Below are 15,808 nucleotides of genomic sequence, written 5' to 3' on the forward strand. Positions count from 1 at the left end.
CACGCTCTGACACAATCTCATAAATGCTGTGGAAACACTGCTTCTATATCAAATCTCTCCTCAATGATGGCTTCCCAGAGTGCCTCCTTGAGCTCCCAAGACCAAATAGCTCCATGATTATGATCTGTTACTTCTCATTTTTTTAAATCACTGCATCTATCCCTATGTAACACATTATATATTTATTTGCTTATTATCTGTCTTCTCTGCCCTTATATACAGGAATTACGTCTGTTTTGTCTGGTACGTAATAGGAGCTCAATAAATGTTTGCGGAACAAAGCAATGAATTAGGGATCTGTAAAAAAACCTGAATTTTTACTGAAAGTAAAAAGTCACTGGAGAAATTTTAAAATATGTATAAACTAAAATTATTTGAAACTGTATGAATGAAAGTGAACATAATCAACCTCAATTATAAATTAATCCTCTATTAGAGAAGACAATAATTATCCAACTAATTATTTCTTCCTTTCCTCCATCCTCACTTCTCCGAAACCTGCCCATATTCTCTACTTATAAAATCTACTCCCCAAACTCCTACTGAATGGACAATAATGGAGTCACACTAGAAAGTGGCCACTGCTGACTTGCCAAAGGGTAGACACCTGTACTGAGTAAGGTCAGTTGCTGATCTATAGAGAGCAGTGTGGGGCAGACTTCCAGAGAGGGTCAGATAATGAGAGTTCTCTAGAGAGGCTGTAATGGCGATCTTAGCTGTTTCCATTTCAGTCTCTGCCTTAGTTCACGACTGTATGTTCTCTAAAATACTCCATAGTCTATCCAGGAATTCCAGATTGTGCCCTGGAGGGCCTATTATATGTATAGTTTATTGCATCTAAATTAATCCTGTCCTATGACCCATAATTAAAATGACATATTTTATCATCACCTTAATTAACATAATGGTCAGTTTCTTTTTAAAGTTATTGCAAAAAATGTCAATAATAGAAAAGCAAGTGTATTCACAGCATTTTTTTCTATGTGTATTTTGCAACCATTTGATTATAAATCATTTTCATAATAGCAATTTAATTTTCCATTCAAAAATATCTCTGGCATATTCTTCTTTCAATATAACTTCTATGACTATAAGAAGCTTATAAGTTCTAGGTCAACCAGAAATTTTATTTTTTCTCATCTCTGCAATGAGAAAAAATACAAAATTTTTTATCAATAAAACCATCTGGAAATTGTCTCTTTCATTTGTGTTTGATGCCATGTAGGGGAAAAAATGTAGTTCAGTTTTTATCTACGTGATGTATCTGTTAAATCTAAAGTAAGCATTCTCCGGTGGTTACCAGGGGCTGGAGGGTAGGAGAATAGGAGAGATGTTATTTAAAGGTACAAGCTTAAAACCAGTAGCTAAATAAGTCCTGGAGGTCGAATGTACAGCGTAGTGATTATAGACAACAATGCCATATTATAAATTTCAAAGTTGCTAAGAAACTAGCTCTTAATTGTTCCCATCACAAAACAGAAATGACAGTTATGTGACATGATAGAAGTGTTGGCTAACACTGTGGTGGTAAGCATACTGTAATATATAAATATATCAGATCAACTTGTGTACACCTTAAACTTACATAATGTTATACGTCAATGTCAATTACATCTCAATATAAATTTTTAAAAAATAAAGTAAACATCCTACTTGGTATTATTGAAATAGTGTGAATCATAGTTAGGCAAAATTTTGCTATGACTAGTATCACTAATTATAATAGATTTAAATACATACTTTTATCCCAAAGTGGAGAGAAGTATGGATAGTTTGATGATTTTCTGATCAACTGCTCTTATTTTTTTAATTAAATTTCACAGATGCTATATTTCATGTATTTCTTACCCATGTATATACTGTGCTATTCTTCTGACAGTTTAAAAATGAAAAGTCTTCTAAAATTGGGAAATCTATTTTTATTCCTAAGGAATTATAAGTCATAAAGAAGCAGAATAAAGAAATTATAGAATAGCCATCAACCCACTCATTCAGAAAAAATCACCGCTGCATATGATTTCATATGTATGTGAATGTTTGTGTATAAGTGTGTGATCATATTTATACAAGCCTATGTGAGGGAGGAATCAAGCTACAGTTTCTGACTTAAGCTAAAGGATCAATGGATGGTTCCAGACAATTGGTTGAGGAGCCTAAGAGAAAGAACACGTTGCCTTAGGAAGGTAGTGAATTCAGGATGAGGCAGTTTGACTTTGAAGTACTTGTGAGTCATTCATTGGAGCCATGAAATAAGAAGCCCAATATGTAGACATGGAGCTCAGGGTAGACACCTCTGCTGGAGACAGAAATGTGAGCATCCATATAGAGATAATAATTACCTCTGTGGTGGGGATGAGATCAATTTGTTTAACAAAGATTTATGTAGCATTTGATGGGAAGCAGGCTTCTTCTAAGTGTTCTAGAAATATTAGTTCATGTAGTCCTCACAGTGACTCTATGAGATGAGTGTGAAGATTGGGAAGGAATACCCTAGAAGTGGACTCCAAAGACCAACGATGAGGAAAACAGATCTGAGAAGAAGACTAAGAAATGGTCAGGGAAAGAGGAGGAAATCTGGGAGGCTGTGGTGACACAGATGCTGAGGGAAGTCGGTACTTCATGAAATTGTCACAAGTGTCAATGTCTAAAGCACAGAGAGTCCAAATGATGTAAGAGCTAAAAACATGGGTCTGGTTTAATGATAATGGCATCATCAGTATCCTGCCAAAATTGCCAAAAAAGATTTGGTACCCTGGTGGGGGCAGCAGCAGATGAGCTGAGGAAGGAACTGGAAGAGTGGCTGTGCAAACAGCAATTTATGGTGCCATTTTATGACTCTCTGCTGAAAAGGAGGAGAGAGCACTTGAAGGGAAACTTTCGTGGAGGGTATAGTTTTACACGTTTCTGCCATCAGAGAGGGAGAGACAAATCTAAAACAAAAATAAAAAGAATAAAGGATGAGATCGTGGGCGCAGACGAAAGAGGTCTAACTTTGGCCTAAAGAAAAGAGCATCTTCCATAGAAACAAGAGGTTTTCTTTGGGACAGTAGGGCCACATGAGTTATTTTCAGGTGTGGGTACGTTTGTGTGTGTGTTTTGTGAGTGAGTTGTTGAAGAGTAGATAGAAAGTTGCAGATTTTCTTGCTGTGATTCAGCTTTCCATTTTTGTGTGAAGAAGAGCTTGTCTGTTCAAAAGTGGACTTTTAAAAACATGAGGGGGCTGGCCAGGTGGTGTAGTGGTTGCGTTCACGTGCTCCACTTTGGTGGCCTGGGGTTCACAGGTACGGATCCCAGGCACAGACCTGGCCCTGCTCATCACACCGTGCTGTGGCAGCATCCCACATACAAAACAGAGGAAAACTGCCACAGACGTTAGCTCAGTGACAGTCTTCCTCAAGCAAAAAGAAGAGGATTGGCAACAGATATTAGCTCAGGGCCAGTCTTCCTCACACGCACACACACAAAATGTGAGGGTTTGACATCTTCTCTAGGCAAAATAAAGCAAGGTACAGAAAATTTCTTATTAAAGGATTTCTGGGCTGCTGGAATCCCAAATTATAAATTTATAGTAATTTGTGCCTTCAAAATTTCAGTGCCCCTTCCCTCCAGACGCAGGAATTAAAATCGAAAGGATTCAGAGTTGGAGTTTCTCAATTGGACAGGGATAAAGAAGAAAAAAGGCAGGACTTTGAGGAGTGTTGGCACGAGGAAATGCATGTGGTTTATTATTTAATCGTCAGCTAATAATTTTTCCTACTTTCTTTGTTCAAAAATGTAGATGATACTTTAAGCTAGTGATACCACACTCGGGAATTTAAAAGTATGAAAATGGCTAAATGCACATTCATGTTTATTTTAGCATAGAAAATAATATTACATTTTTAAAAACGTAGTATGTGACATCATGACAATTATTAGATATGGCAGCACATCCATCTACCACATGTAATATTACAGAAAGTTAAATTGGTAATGATAATGACTAGAAGATAAAGTGGGGGATAATCATGGTAATATGAATTCTAAAAGATGTACACAAAAATATATGCATTTTTAAGATCAACTGAGCAAAAATTGGTGTTCATGCAGAAAAATATGTCTTGATAGAGGAAAATACATTAGGTCAGGGAGATTATAGATATTACTTGTCACATTTTTCAACTTTTTAAAATATTGTTTCAGTTGTCTTGTTTGTTTGCTTATGCAATAACCATTCTCTGCTACTTTTCACTGAGAGCAGACGAGCTGACCATGTTCATAAATCCAGCCCTCAGAGAAGGATAGCCTATGCCCACCTGAGGAACGAATTTATAAATGGTGGACTCTTCACTAATTCACGTTAATCATGGTGATTCCATTTCCCTTACAGTGACTGGTTTAGATATTTCCATATGATAAATCTCTGGCCATTGAGATGAGAGAGGAAGTATGCTGTCTTCCAGGGCTGGGGATGGGTACTTTTGAAAAAAATCCTTGATCTAAATGGGGCCACATGGGAAGGGCCACATGATGGCTCTTTCCACTTACTGTGTCTGTATGTGGTGCCTGTGGCTGAAACAACCATCTTGTAATGTTGAGGGGAACTACCCTGAGATGAAAACAAATGACCTGCTCTGAAGAATAGCAATAAAATGATGCTAAGAATCTGGATTCGTGTTGAATTAACCAGTTTGAAGCCTCTTACTTCCGTACTTTGTCTAATGTAAGATAAATAGCTTCATTAGTTAATCTACGTGTGCTATGGTTTTTTCCTACCAGCAGCCAAGAGTAACCGAACTGACAGTTATTTGCTGTTTTTGCCTTAACAAACTGATTAAGCGACTTTTTCCAATGTTTTTGATTGGAGGATGCTTGAGGGGGTGAGAAAATAATATCAGCACCACAAAGCCCAAGTCTGAATCCCTTTTTCTTATCGTTAAAACTATTTTGACAGTAAAACAATCTCTAATGTTTTGCTATAAAAGAGTCAACTTTTCAGATTATATTTTAAAAGTATATTGAGAGTAAAGATAAATGCAGGGAAAAATGAAACAAAACATTCTGTACCTGATAAGTAAATTAATATTAGAAACGCAGAGTGAGGGCCGGCCCGTGGCGCAGCGGTTAAGTGCGCACATTCTGCTTCGGCAGCCCAGGGTGTGCCGGTTCGGATCCTGGGTGCGGACATGGCACTGCTTGGCACGCCATGCTGTGGTAGGCGTCCCACATATAAAGTAGAGGAAGATGGGCACGGATGTTAGCTTAGGGCCAGGCTTCCTCAGCAAAATAGAGGAGGACTGGCAGTAGTTAGCTCAGGGCTAATCTTCCTCAAAAAAAAAAAAAAAAAAGAAACAGAGTGATTTAAAAATAAAACAAAAGCAAAACAACAACAAAAAACAAACCTCTCCAAATAATTGCAGACTATTGACTCTAATCATGTTTACTAAGACTGGCCAATCCACTAGGGAATGGCTATTAGATTTGGCTCTTGTTACAGGAAGTCATACTTCTGGAGAATTGTGCAATGTGAAATTCCCTAATGTTAGCTAATAGGTCAAATAATCATTTATCTGTATTTCAGATTGTGACAATATCACTGGTAACAATGTCTGCTGCTCTCTTTCTTCTAGCTATAGAAGTAGTTGTCAGGTATGATTTTAAAGAGCAGGGGAGGTTCCTCCAGGAATAATACGTTAAAAGCTGTTCACTGTGTAAGCCTAACTTTCTGTCATTCATAATGTGAGAAATAAAATAATAATATTTAAAAATAAAAAAATATCCCACAGAAAGGCAAAGGAGATACCAGGGAAAAAGCGTGGATATCTTCATGCTGTAACCAAATAACATACAACACAAGTAAACTAGGTTTATTTTAAAAATTAAAAAAACTGAAATGGAGGGCAAGGTCATATAACTATATACTGCTACAGATAAAAGAAACCATAGAGACTAGTATCTGGAATATCCTGGGTTTTTTTTAAATGAGGAAACTGAAGCTCAGAAACTGATTTTTTCCCCCCAAAGTCTTCTATTTTCATATTGGCAGAGCTTCAACTCAAACACAGAAATTGTGACCATTCAAGGAAAGCGCAACTGCAAGCCCCAGAAAGACCCACACTGTTCTCACAAATATCACTCTTTTTTTCCCCCAAACGTGGATTTCAGATTATTCACAATATTTAGAAATTAGCATTTTCATCAAATCATAACGAGGGAATTTTTATTCTCTGTTTTGGGCCAAAGCCCTATAAGTAAAATAAGTCAAGAAACTCATCAATTAAAACAATCTTTTTAGGGACCGGTCCCGTGGCCGAGTGGTTAAGTTCCTGTGCTCCGAGGCCCAGGGTTTCGCCGGTTCGGATCCTGGGCGCGGACATGGCACCACTCATCAAGCCATGTTAGAAGGACCCACAACTAAAAATATACGACTATCTACTAGGGAGGATGTTGGGAGAAAAAGCAAAAAAAAAAGAGTGGCAAGTTGTTAGCTCAGGTGCCAATCTTTAAAAAATTTTTGTGTTTCTATTTTTGAAAAGGAAAAATAATCTCCCTCTAAATAATAATAAGGAATATTGATTCTTATTGCTAGTTAAGAGAGAAGAGTGAGAGACCTAGCATGTGGAAAAGGAAAGTTAAGAAGCAATAGGGAGGGTGGTGTAAAGAAATATTTAGAAATTTAAAAATAGGGAAAACTTAAATATGTAAACATATTTCTAGAAATTTGTAAGTAAAGTCTGAAGAGAACATGACAGAGTAGATCTTCTCCTACTAAAAATACACTAAACAAAGGGAATCAAATAAAAACACATAAAGGAAATAACGCCAAAGATTCTTCCTTATATAGTTGCCTATAGTTACTAAAACTCTTTCAGAAAAAAAATGTGGACTATTTGTCTGGATTTTATAGTTAAATTTGTAAGCCATTTTTTCAAAGGAGAGTGGCAATCATTTCTCTGAATGAGTTCACCTTTCCTCATCCCAGCAACTCTGATTCCATACTACCCCAGTTTGTTTAAAGGCAAAGTTCTTCAAAGAATGTTGTGTTCTTTATTTTCTTTAAAGGGGAAAAAAACAAATAAAAGCTGGTATTATATAGCTAAACAAAAATGGAGGTTTCTGAGAATACGATTCTGCTGAATTACTAATGCCAATAGCTCCAAATGGAAGGAAATGGAAAAAATACAAATGAATACAGTAAATTTTGGTGTGAGAGGAGAAAGAAAGGAACTGAACACATTAACTGTCTTTGTCTATTATTATTATTAAGAAAAAGAATGATATAGAAAGACCTATGGCTGCTTCTATCTATTTTTCCTGCTTTTTGTGTACCCATTATTGAGTAAGAGAGGAAAAAGATATTTCAGCACCATTGCTTCTCTAATTATATTTCTATCTATCTATCTCTTGGTTATAGAATTAGTTTATTAATTCTAATTAATCTATTAATTCAGATGAGTGTGACATCTATAGGCAGGGGATATGTCCTCTGGAAAGACACAGAAAGACAGTTGAGGCCTGCCTAACATATTTCAAATTAGAACTTATTCATAGCTAATATAATTCTGGTTGATATTACCTTTTTTTATTTTAAGGATCAATAGTTAAAGTCAAGTTGGTTTCCTCATTTCCCCTGAAAGTCTGTTGCTATTCCAGATTTTGTCTCTTTTTAGACAAATACATTGGAGACTTTTCAACTCTCTGCTTATGATTATCTAATTTTGCATGAGAAAAGGAGAGGAAAATGTGAGCCCACGTAGCAGAATTTCCCACAAATTATTACAATATTATTTCCTTTAGAGAAGAGAAGCAAAATATGTACTCCATATTGTATATGGACTAGATATGGGACTAGATATGAGACTATATATTTAGAACATTTTGGTTTCAGTTATATGATGAAGCAGGTAAGCTTCTGACTGGAAAAGTGTTATGGTTCCAAATATTAGCTAAAGTTTTTACCCTTGAGTATGCAATAATTATGATGAACTAATAATGATCAATTTTCTCACTCCTCAGTGAGAGTAATTCTGCTGGTGAAATAAGTCCTAATGTGAAAAACTCTGGAATTTCTGATTGTACTCTAATGAAAAGAGGCTGGGGAGAGGGCTGAGCTTAGTTCAAGATGGGAACTACAGCTGTTGGTGACTATACTCATAAGTTTAGATGACATCCTGAGTTCAACTTCTCTGAATCATCACTGTAAAGGAACAGGGAGCCCCAGGAAGCTGAGTCAGGTCCTCCGGGAACCGTTAACGTGTTGATCTTGAGCCACATCCATTCAGACTGTAAAATGTCAGGCCCATGAAAGAATGAGAACTCTGGGCCCAGAGAAAGAAAAAACAATTGGTGCCACTTCCTTTTTTATTCATAGTATCCAATAAATAAGTCTCTTTTTCTCTTGGTTCTTCACTTTGAATGCACCTTATTTTACATTTTTATAAAGAACCCGGTTACTTGTCCAAATTGCCATTCCTTTTTCTCCTACCCAAATTCTACCTAAACATGATCATATAATCAGGAATTAGATAATATTTTCTTGTTAAAAGCCCCTACTTAATTCCCTTGATTGTAATTTTCTGAGAATGGAGACCAGACTTTTGATTTTTTTGTAAGCTACTTCAAATCCTAATAATTAGGCTAATTTATAAATGATTAAAATTTATCACTTTGTACACGTTTTGTAACCTGCAAAGGATCTAATATATAAAAAGCATATAGTTAATGCTAGCTTTGAAGATATTGAAAATTGAATCCGCTTATTCAAGTGTAATGAAAGAACTGACAGAGATCTTAAAATGATCTAATCTCTTCTTTGGCTTCTCAAAAAGATCTTCTCTTATCTATGCCCTCCATCCGCCATGTCATTTATCTGCCTTTGAGATCTTTATCTTTCCTTCTTCAGGACATATTATTACTTAACACTCTTTTGATCCTAACTCTATATGTTTTCCTTAGATATTTACTCAGATACATTTTCATGGTGATATGTAAGCTCCTTAGAGATCTGAGGAAAACTGTACAATTCCTTCTAAAGTGCAAACGCACACATGCACAGATATTTTTTTCACACACGTTTTTGAAGACCATGCATGGATCCCCACTTGCTCATCTCTTTCCTGGTGAGGCTTCCAGTGCCTATTAGGAAGGATAGAGGGTCACCCGTACCTCTCTGGCCTCTGAAGAAGGAGATGATAATATGGAAAGCAGGTAAGTGTGGTGGGGAGAGGAACGCTGACATAATAGTGACATGGCAAACACTGGTACCTCAGGAAACTTTTACTTCTTTAAGGGCTATAATTAATTAATACAAACTTAAGATGACTTTAAAGCAGTTTCATCCAGAGCTGACCACACACAGACAAAAAGAAAAAACATCTCTGTTGCCATGTGAATTGAGGCTAATCTAAATTCTCCTTGATTAAACATCTTTCCTCAGTTAGCTCATTCGTCAGCAATTCCTTAAGAGAAAAACATACAAACAGAGGTTAATCCTGGGAGGTCCGGAACCAGAACAAAATTTTTGGCCCTAAAAGGAGAGACTGGGTGTTTCCAAGATAAATTGCTTGTCTCACAAGTTTTTGATAACCCGCATTAGCACTAGGACATGAATACCATAATGATTTCTTTATCATGTCCCTGTTTCTTTTCCTCACAGACTGAACAACTCTGCTAAATGAGACTAAAACCACAGAACTCAAACAAGATGCGTGGAAACTTGAATAATGTACGCACTCTCGCATAATTATAAAACAAAATTCTAATGCTAAATATACATTTTGTCTATAATATTTACCATTTGGGATTATCTGTTTGCCTCAACTGGTATAAATAATTGAGCAGGAAGCACCTGAGACTAAGCTCCCTTTCACAAAAAGAGAAACTTTTAATCTGTGCTGTTAATTAACTTTCACCATCTTTCAATATGTGGAAGCAACTAGGAAGCAGGGGAGGAAAGATAATCATGAAAGATTGTGATAGGAAACTATATCAGGAAGGGCGATCTTTAACTGGTTATAAACTCTGGAGGTTCTAGGTAAATAACACTAAGCCCTCACAGTTTTGGAAATGCCTGTTGAACAAGTGACAACTTGATTGGTTTTAAGCTTGTAAGAGTTCTTTGTCACCTAAAATAGAAGAGAGTAAGATTTTAGCTGCCCAAACAGCTACTCTTATAAGAAAAACATAATGAAACAGGTGAACTGCTTAGCTGATATAAAATAATTATTTTATAGAAATAGTAAATTTACGTTTTTCATTGTAGAAACATGTATTTATTCATCTAACATAGCTACTGGGATACAGTAGGCAAAAATGTGTTTATCTTATTTAGGCAAATTAACGATTTATAGTTTATATGTCCTTAAAATTTCTCTTTCTATTTATGGTCATTTTTCGCTTTTTAGGATAACATTAAAATACAACTTAAAAAACAGCCCTTTCGCTTCCAGCTATGATGGATTAACAGAGACTGCATTTACCCTCTCACCTGAAACAACTTAAAAAATAAAACAGTCGAAATATATGAAATGATGGTTTTCAACTAATTAAATATTGGTCAGTGAGGGACAGCAATCCCATAAGGACGGGGAACAAGAGTTCAGCCCTACGTTCCGTCATTTACTCCAGTGTGCTGACCGAAGAGAGTTTCCACACTAAAGTTCAGGAAGCGAGAGCTGTGGAATTGCCCGGTGGCCTTCCTGAGTGGAGGAGACAATGCAGGGAATCTGGGGAGACTGAGGCGGCGAGAGGATGCAGGGCAAAGTACCAGAGAGTAAAGAGCTATTTAGCAAGAGAGATCCAGAGATCTTCAGATGGCCCTCAAGTCTTCAGCTTAATACTCGTCAGTGCATGCATGAGAGAAGGGTACCCAAGTTTGGGTAAAGAAACACCTGAAAGGGCGAGAGGCGATAACACTTAGAACACGTGTAAAGCTGGGAGTATTTCTTGTCTGTAAGTTGCAAAAATCTCAATTCATGGAGCATCAAGGAGAGTAGTCAGAAGGCTGCTTTCCTCGGTACTGGGGAAAAATTAACCATAGAATAAACATTTCTCTGATCCTGCCTAACAAAGCTTAACAGCAAGATAACAATATACCAAATTGTTTCCAAGTAATTAAACTGCATCCCAGAACAGAACTCAAGAATATTTATAGGCATACAACACAGCCAGCACCCAAGAAGGTAACATACACAATATCAGGCATTCGAACCAAAATTACAAGGCATGCAAAGAATAGTAAAATATAACTCATAACGAGAAGAGTCAAAACGACACAGAAATGGCACAGAAAACAGAATGCGTAGATGAAGATATTAAAACTGTAATCTTAACTGCATTCCATTTGTTCAAGAAGCTAGAGAAAATAGTGAGCGTATTAACTAGAGAGAGAAGCCAGAGACCCAAACTGAATTTCTAGAGATGAAAACAACAATATCTGAAATGAAAAATACACTATATAGGATTATAAACAGATTAGACATAGCAGAAGAAAAGAAAAGACATAACGATACAATCTATGTAAATTGAACCATCGGGGGGAAAAAAAAGACTAAAAACCATGAACGGTGCATTAGTGAACTGTGAGGTAACTTTAAGCATTCTACTTAAGACACTTGTAATCGGAGTCCTGGAAAAAGGAGAGTTCCTGAAGAAGGAAAATAGCACCAGGTGGACATGTGGATCCATACAAAGGAAGGAAGATGCCACATGGGCAAATAGAAAAGACTTTTTTTTAACATTTAAATCTCTTTGAAAGATAATTAGTTCATCAGTTTTGACAAATGTTCCATACTAATGTAAGACATTAATAAAATGTGTCGGGTATATGATGACGCTTTCTAGCTTCACAAATTTTCTGTAAATCTAAATGTATTCTAAGGAAAATTTTCTTAAAAAAGATAACTGTTTGAAACGAAAATAATGACATTTGTAGTGTGTTATTTATAACATATGTAGAAACAAAACATATGACAACAACAGCACAAAGATCAAGAAGGAAAAAAGTGGAAGTATACTATTTGAAGTTTCCTATACTACAAGAGAAACGGCTTAACATCACTTGAGGATAGACTAGGATAAATCAAATGTGTATATTCTAAGTCCCGAAGCAGCCACTAAAATAAAATAAAGAATGATAGCAAATAAACCAACAAAGGAGATAAAATGTTATCACACAATACTAAATCCAAAAGGAGACCTCAAGAAGTAAAAAAGGAAACAAAAACAGGACCAATAAAACAACAATAACAAGAACAGTAGACCTAAACATATCAATTATCACATCAAATGTAAATATTCTAAGCACCCCCGTTTAAAGGCAAATATTGTCTGATTGAAAAAAACAGCAAGACCCAACTATATGTTGCCTACAAAACCCATTTTATATATCAACACACAAGTTAAAAGTACAAAGATGGAAAACATTGTACAATTTTAACACCAATCAAAAGAAACCTAAGGTGGCTATATTAATATTGAATTACATTTTATAGCAAAGGGTATTACTAGTCATAAAGAGGGTCATTTCATAATGATAAAGGGAGAGATTCATCAAGAGGACAAAGTAATCCCAAAGGTTTATGCACCTAATACCAGAGCATCAAATTACATGAAACAAAAACTGACAGAAATGGAAAGGAAAGTAGACAAATCCAGAATTATAATCAGAGATTTCAACAACTGTGTCCCAATATTCAATAGAAAAAGTAGACAAAAATATTTAGTAAGGCTATAGAAGATTTGATAAACACTACGAACCAACTTGATCCAATTGACACTTATAAAACATTCCATTCCACGCATACTTTTCAAGGGCATACAGAACATTTACCAACTTAGTGCATATTCAGGGCCATAAAATGTCCCAATAAATTAGAAATTACCTCATCCATATAAAATATGTACTCTGACTTTAATGAAATTTAATTGGAAATAAGTAAAGGAAAGATATTTGGGAAATCCCCAAGTATTCAAAAACTAAATAAACTCTTCCAAAAAATTCATGAGTCAATGTTGAAATCATAGGGAAATTAGGGAATATTATGAACTGAATAGAAAACACAGCATTTCAAAACACAGCCAAAGCAGTATTTAGAGAAAAATATATAGCAAGAAAATAAGAAAATCAGAGAAGATTTCAATGAGATAAAAATAGAAAAGCAATAGGGAAACTAAATGAAACCAAAGGCTGAGTGTTTTATAAAAGGTTTGCAACTGATAAACCTCGATGTAGACTGATATGGAAGAAAAGAGAGAAGGCACAAATTATTAAACTCAAAAACTATAGGTTTCACACCATTACAGATTCTAGTATAATGAACCGTTATGAACAACTTTATGCTAATACATTTGACAACTTAGATGAAATGAACCAATTTCTTGAAAGACTCAAACTACCAAAGCTCACTCAAGAAGAAATAAATAATCTGAGTAGCCCTATAATTATTTTTTAATTGAATTTTATAATTACAAACTTTCTCAAAAAGAAAATTTCAGCCCCAGATGGTTTCCCCAGTGAATTCTACCAAACATTTAAGGAAGAAATAATACCAATTCCACAGCAACTTTTCCAGAAAATTTAACAGAAAGGAGAGAATACTTGCCAATTCATTCTGTGAGTCCCGAATTACCCTGATACCAAAGCCAAAAAAGGACATGATGAATAAAAAACCTTAGCATCCAGTACTGCAGTATCAGGTAAAAATATGTTCCAATTTTCATCAGGAAACGAAACAGGAAGTTCTTGCTTTCATTTTTAAAAATTCAAGCATCTTTACATTATAATATTTGTACTTTTTATTCTATTAATTGAGAAGATATAAAGAGAATATCATTGTGAATCCAGAATTATTCAACTGAATTCTCATTTTCTTTTACTATTTTTTTATTGTGGTTAAATAGATATACCATGAAATTTGCTATTTTAGCCACTAAGTGTACGACCCATTGACATTAGTTATACTAATAATGTTGGGCAATTATTACCACTATTTAGGAAATTTTTCGTCACTCCAAACGTAAACACTGTATCCATTAAGCATGACTCACCATTCATTCCTTCCTCCAGATTCTGGTAAAACCTCTAATCTACTTTCTGTCTCTACGAATTTGCCTATACTAGATATTCCATATAAGTCGAATTATATACTATTTGTTCTTTTGTGTCTGGCTTATTTCACATAGCATGTATTCAAGGTTCATTCATGTAGCATGAATCAGAAATTCATTCATTTCCTGTTCATGTTTATTTGAAATCAGTTGCACAAAAATAAGCAAGAGTAGGCATATGTTATTTTCATATAATCATTTTGATTCACTATATAGGCTACTTGGAAGTTTCCTAAATGAACTTTACAAATGTTATCAAAATTTTGCAACAAACACTATTATTCTGGAGACTCATCCTATCACTGAGATTTACTCCATTTCTAAGCCTTGTGATATGAGTAATGAGCTGATGCTTAGAGATGAGTTATTATGAGATTCCAGAATGGGATAGATGCTGATAAGAATCATAAACAGGAGAGAGAATGAGATTGACAGCAGAGTGATGGTGGCACTGAAAGTGTGGTACAGCTGAAGAGTGTCAATGGCACATTATGCTTGGTAATAGAAACACTAAATTTTATCAGTGCCATACTGATTGATACGTTCACATTCTGGATGTCAAAATAGCCTAAATGATGATATATAATATTTATTCAATCTAGAGAGAATGTTATCATCACATTTTGGGGAATTCCCTGCGGTAAGTCCATGTCTCCCCAGGGAACTGTGGTCCAGACGGAACAACTGGGATAGAAATATCACAGCATTGGGACTTCTACTACGGATGATGGTGTCCTTTTACTCTTTTGTTTTTTAAGTAATTTTAAAGTGTGGTTGTTCCAACTAAGAGAGAACATAGAACCCCAAAGGAAGGCCTAAAGAGAGACGAACATAGCAGATTTGACATGGGTCCAGTGCTTTTTGTTATTGGTTCTGGAAAGAAGAGTGGAAATGATTAGGTTGCCCTCAGCCTTTGGTAGTTGAATCTTCGGCCCTGACTCTACCTAACACCCGCCACTTGGAGAAGTGAAGACAGAGAGAGAAGGGTAGTGAGAAGAGTGGGCTCCTGGAGATGACATATCACACCAAGAAAGCAGTTGTTGAGGATCTCAGAGACCCAAGAAAGATGGTCTAGCATGACAAGAACTGTCTGGAATAACTTGCACCCTTTCTTCATTTTGGCAAAATTTAATATCCAGAAACAAGGACTTTGATAGTCACTTTATGTCTTGGATTCAGATTTCTCCTAATGCACATGGTAACAATCAGAAAGAATTATAGTATTGGCATATTTCTACAACAGGTATAATGCATTTGAACATATTTTTGTTTTTAAAAAGGTAACTCTGCAAATTAAATTCCCCTAGTTAAATTTTTTAGATGGTAAACAAAAAAAGGGTGGCTAGAGATGGCCTTTGTTGAGAAGAGATGAGTTAGATTGTTGTACAGTTTTTTAGATCATGTATACATAGCAAAAATAAATTGGTGATATAATTACCCCATTTTAATCAATTTTATCATTCAATGTATTTAATTAATACTAATAAATAAGATTTTTTTGAAAACTCTATTCTGAGTACTTCCCTTCCCTTTTTATATTGCCTCTCTTGCCTTTTTTTTGGCAAAGATGTTTACTTTGCATTTTTTCCTTCTATTAGGTAGATATCAGTTGAAATCTGTCTTAAAGTTTGTGACACTGAATTTAATACACTAACCATCCCAAAAGAATCTATGGCACATTTACTATCTGGTTAGATTGCTAGGCATTCTGGGAATACGTAAA

General features: G+C 35.4%; 1 protein-coding gene across 3 annotated transcripts in view; it reads right to left on the reverse strand.

The window, feature by feature from the left end:
• The window catches only part of TFPI (tissue factor pathway inhibitor), a 76,078-nt gene that overhangs the window by 58,020 nt on the left and 2,250 nt on the right, over positions 1-15,808 (reverse strand). The window lies entirely within an intron of this gene.

The sequence above is a fragment of the Equus caballus genome, chromosome 18, assembly GCF_041296265.1.
Source record: "Equus caballus isolate H_3958 breed thoroughbred chromosome 18, TB-T2T, whole genome shotgun sequence".
NCBI classification, from domain to species: Eukaryota; Metazoa; Chordata; class Mammalia; order Perissodactyla; family Equidae; genus Equus; species Equus caballus.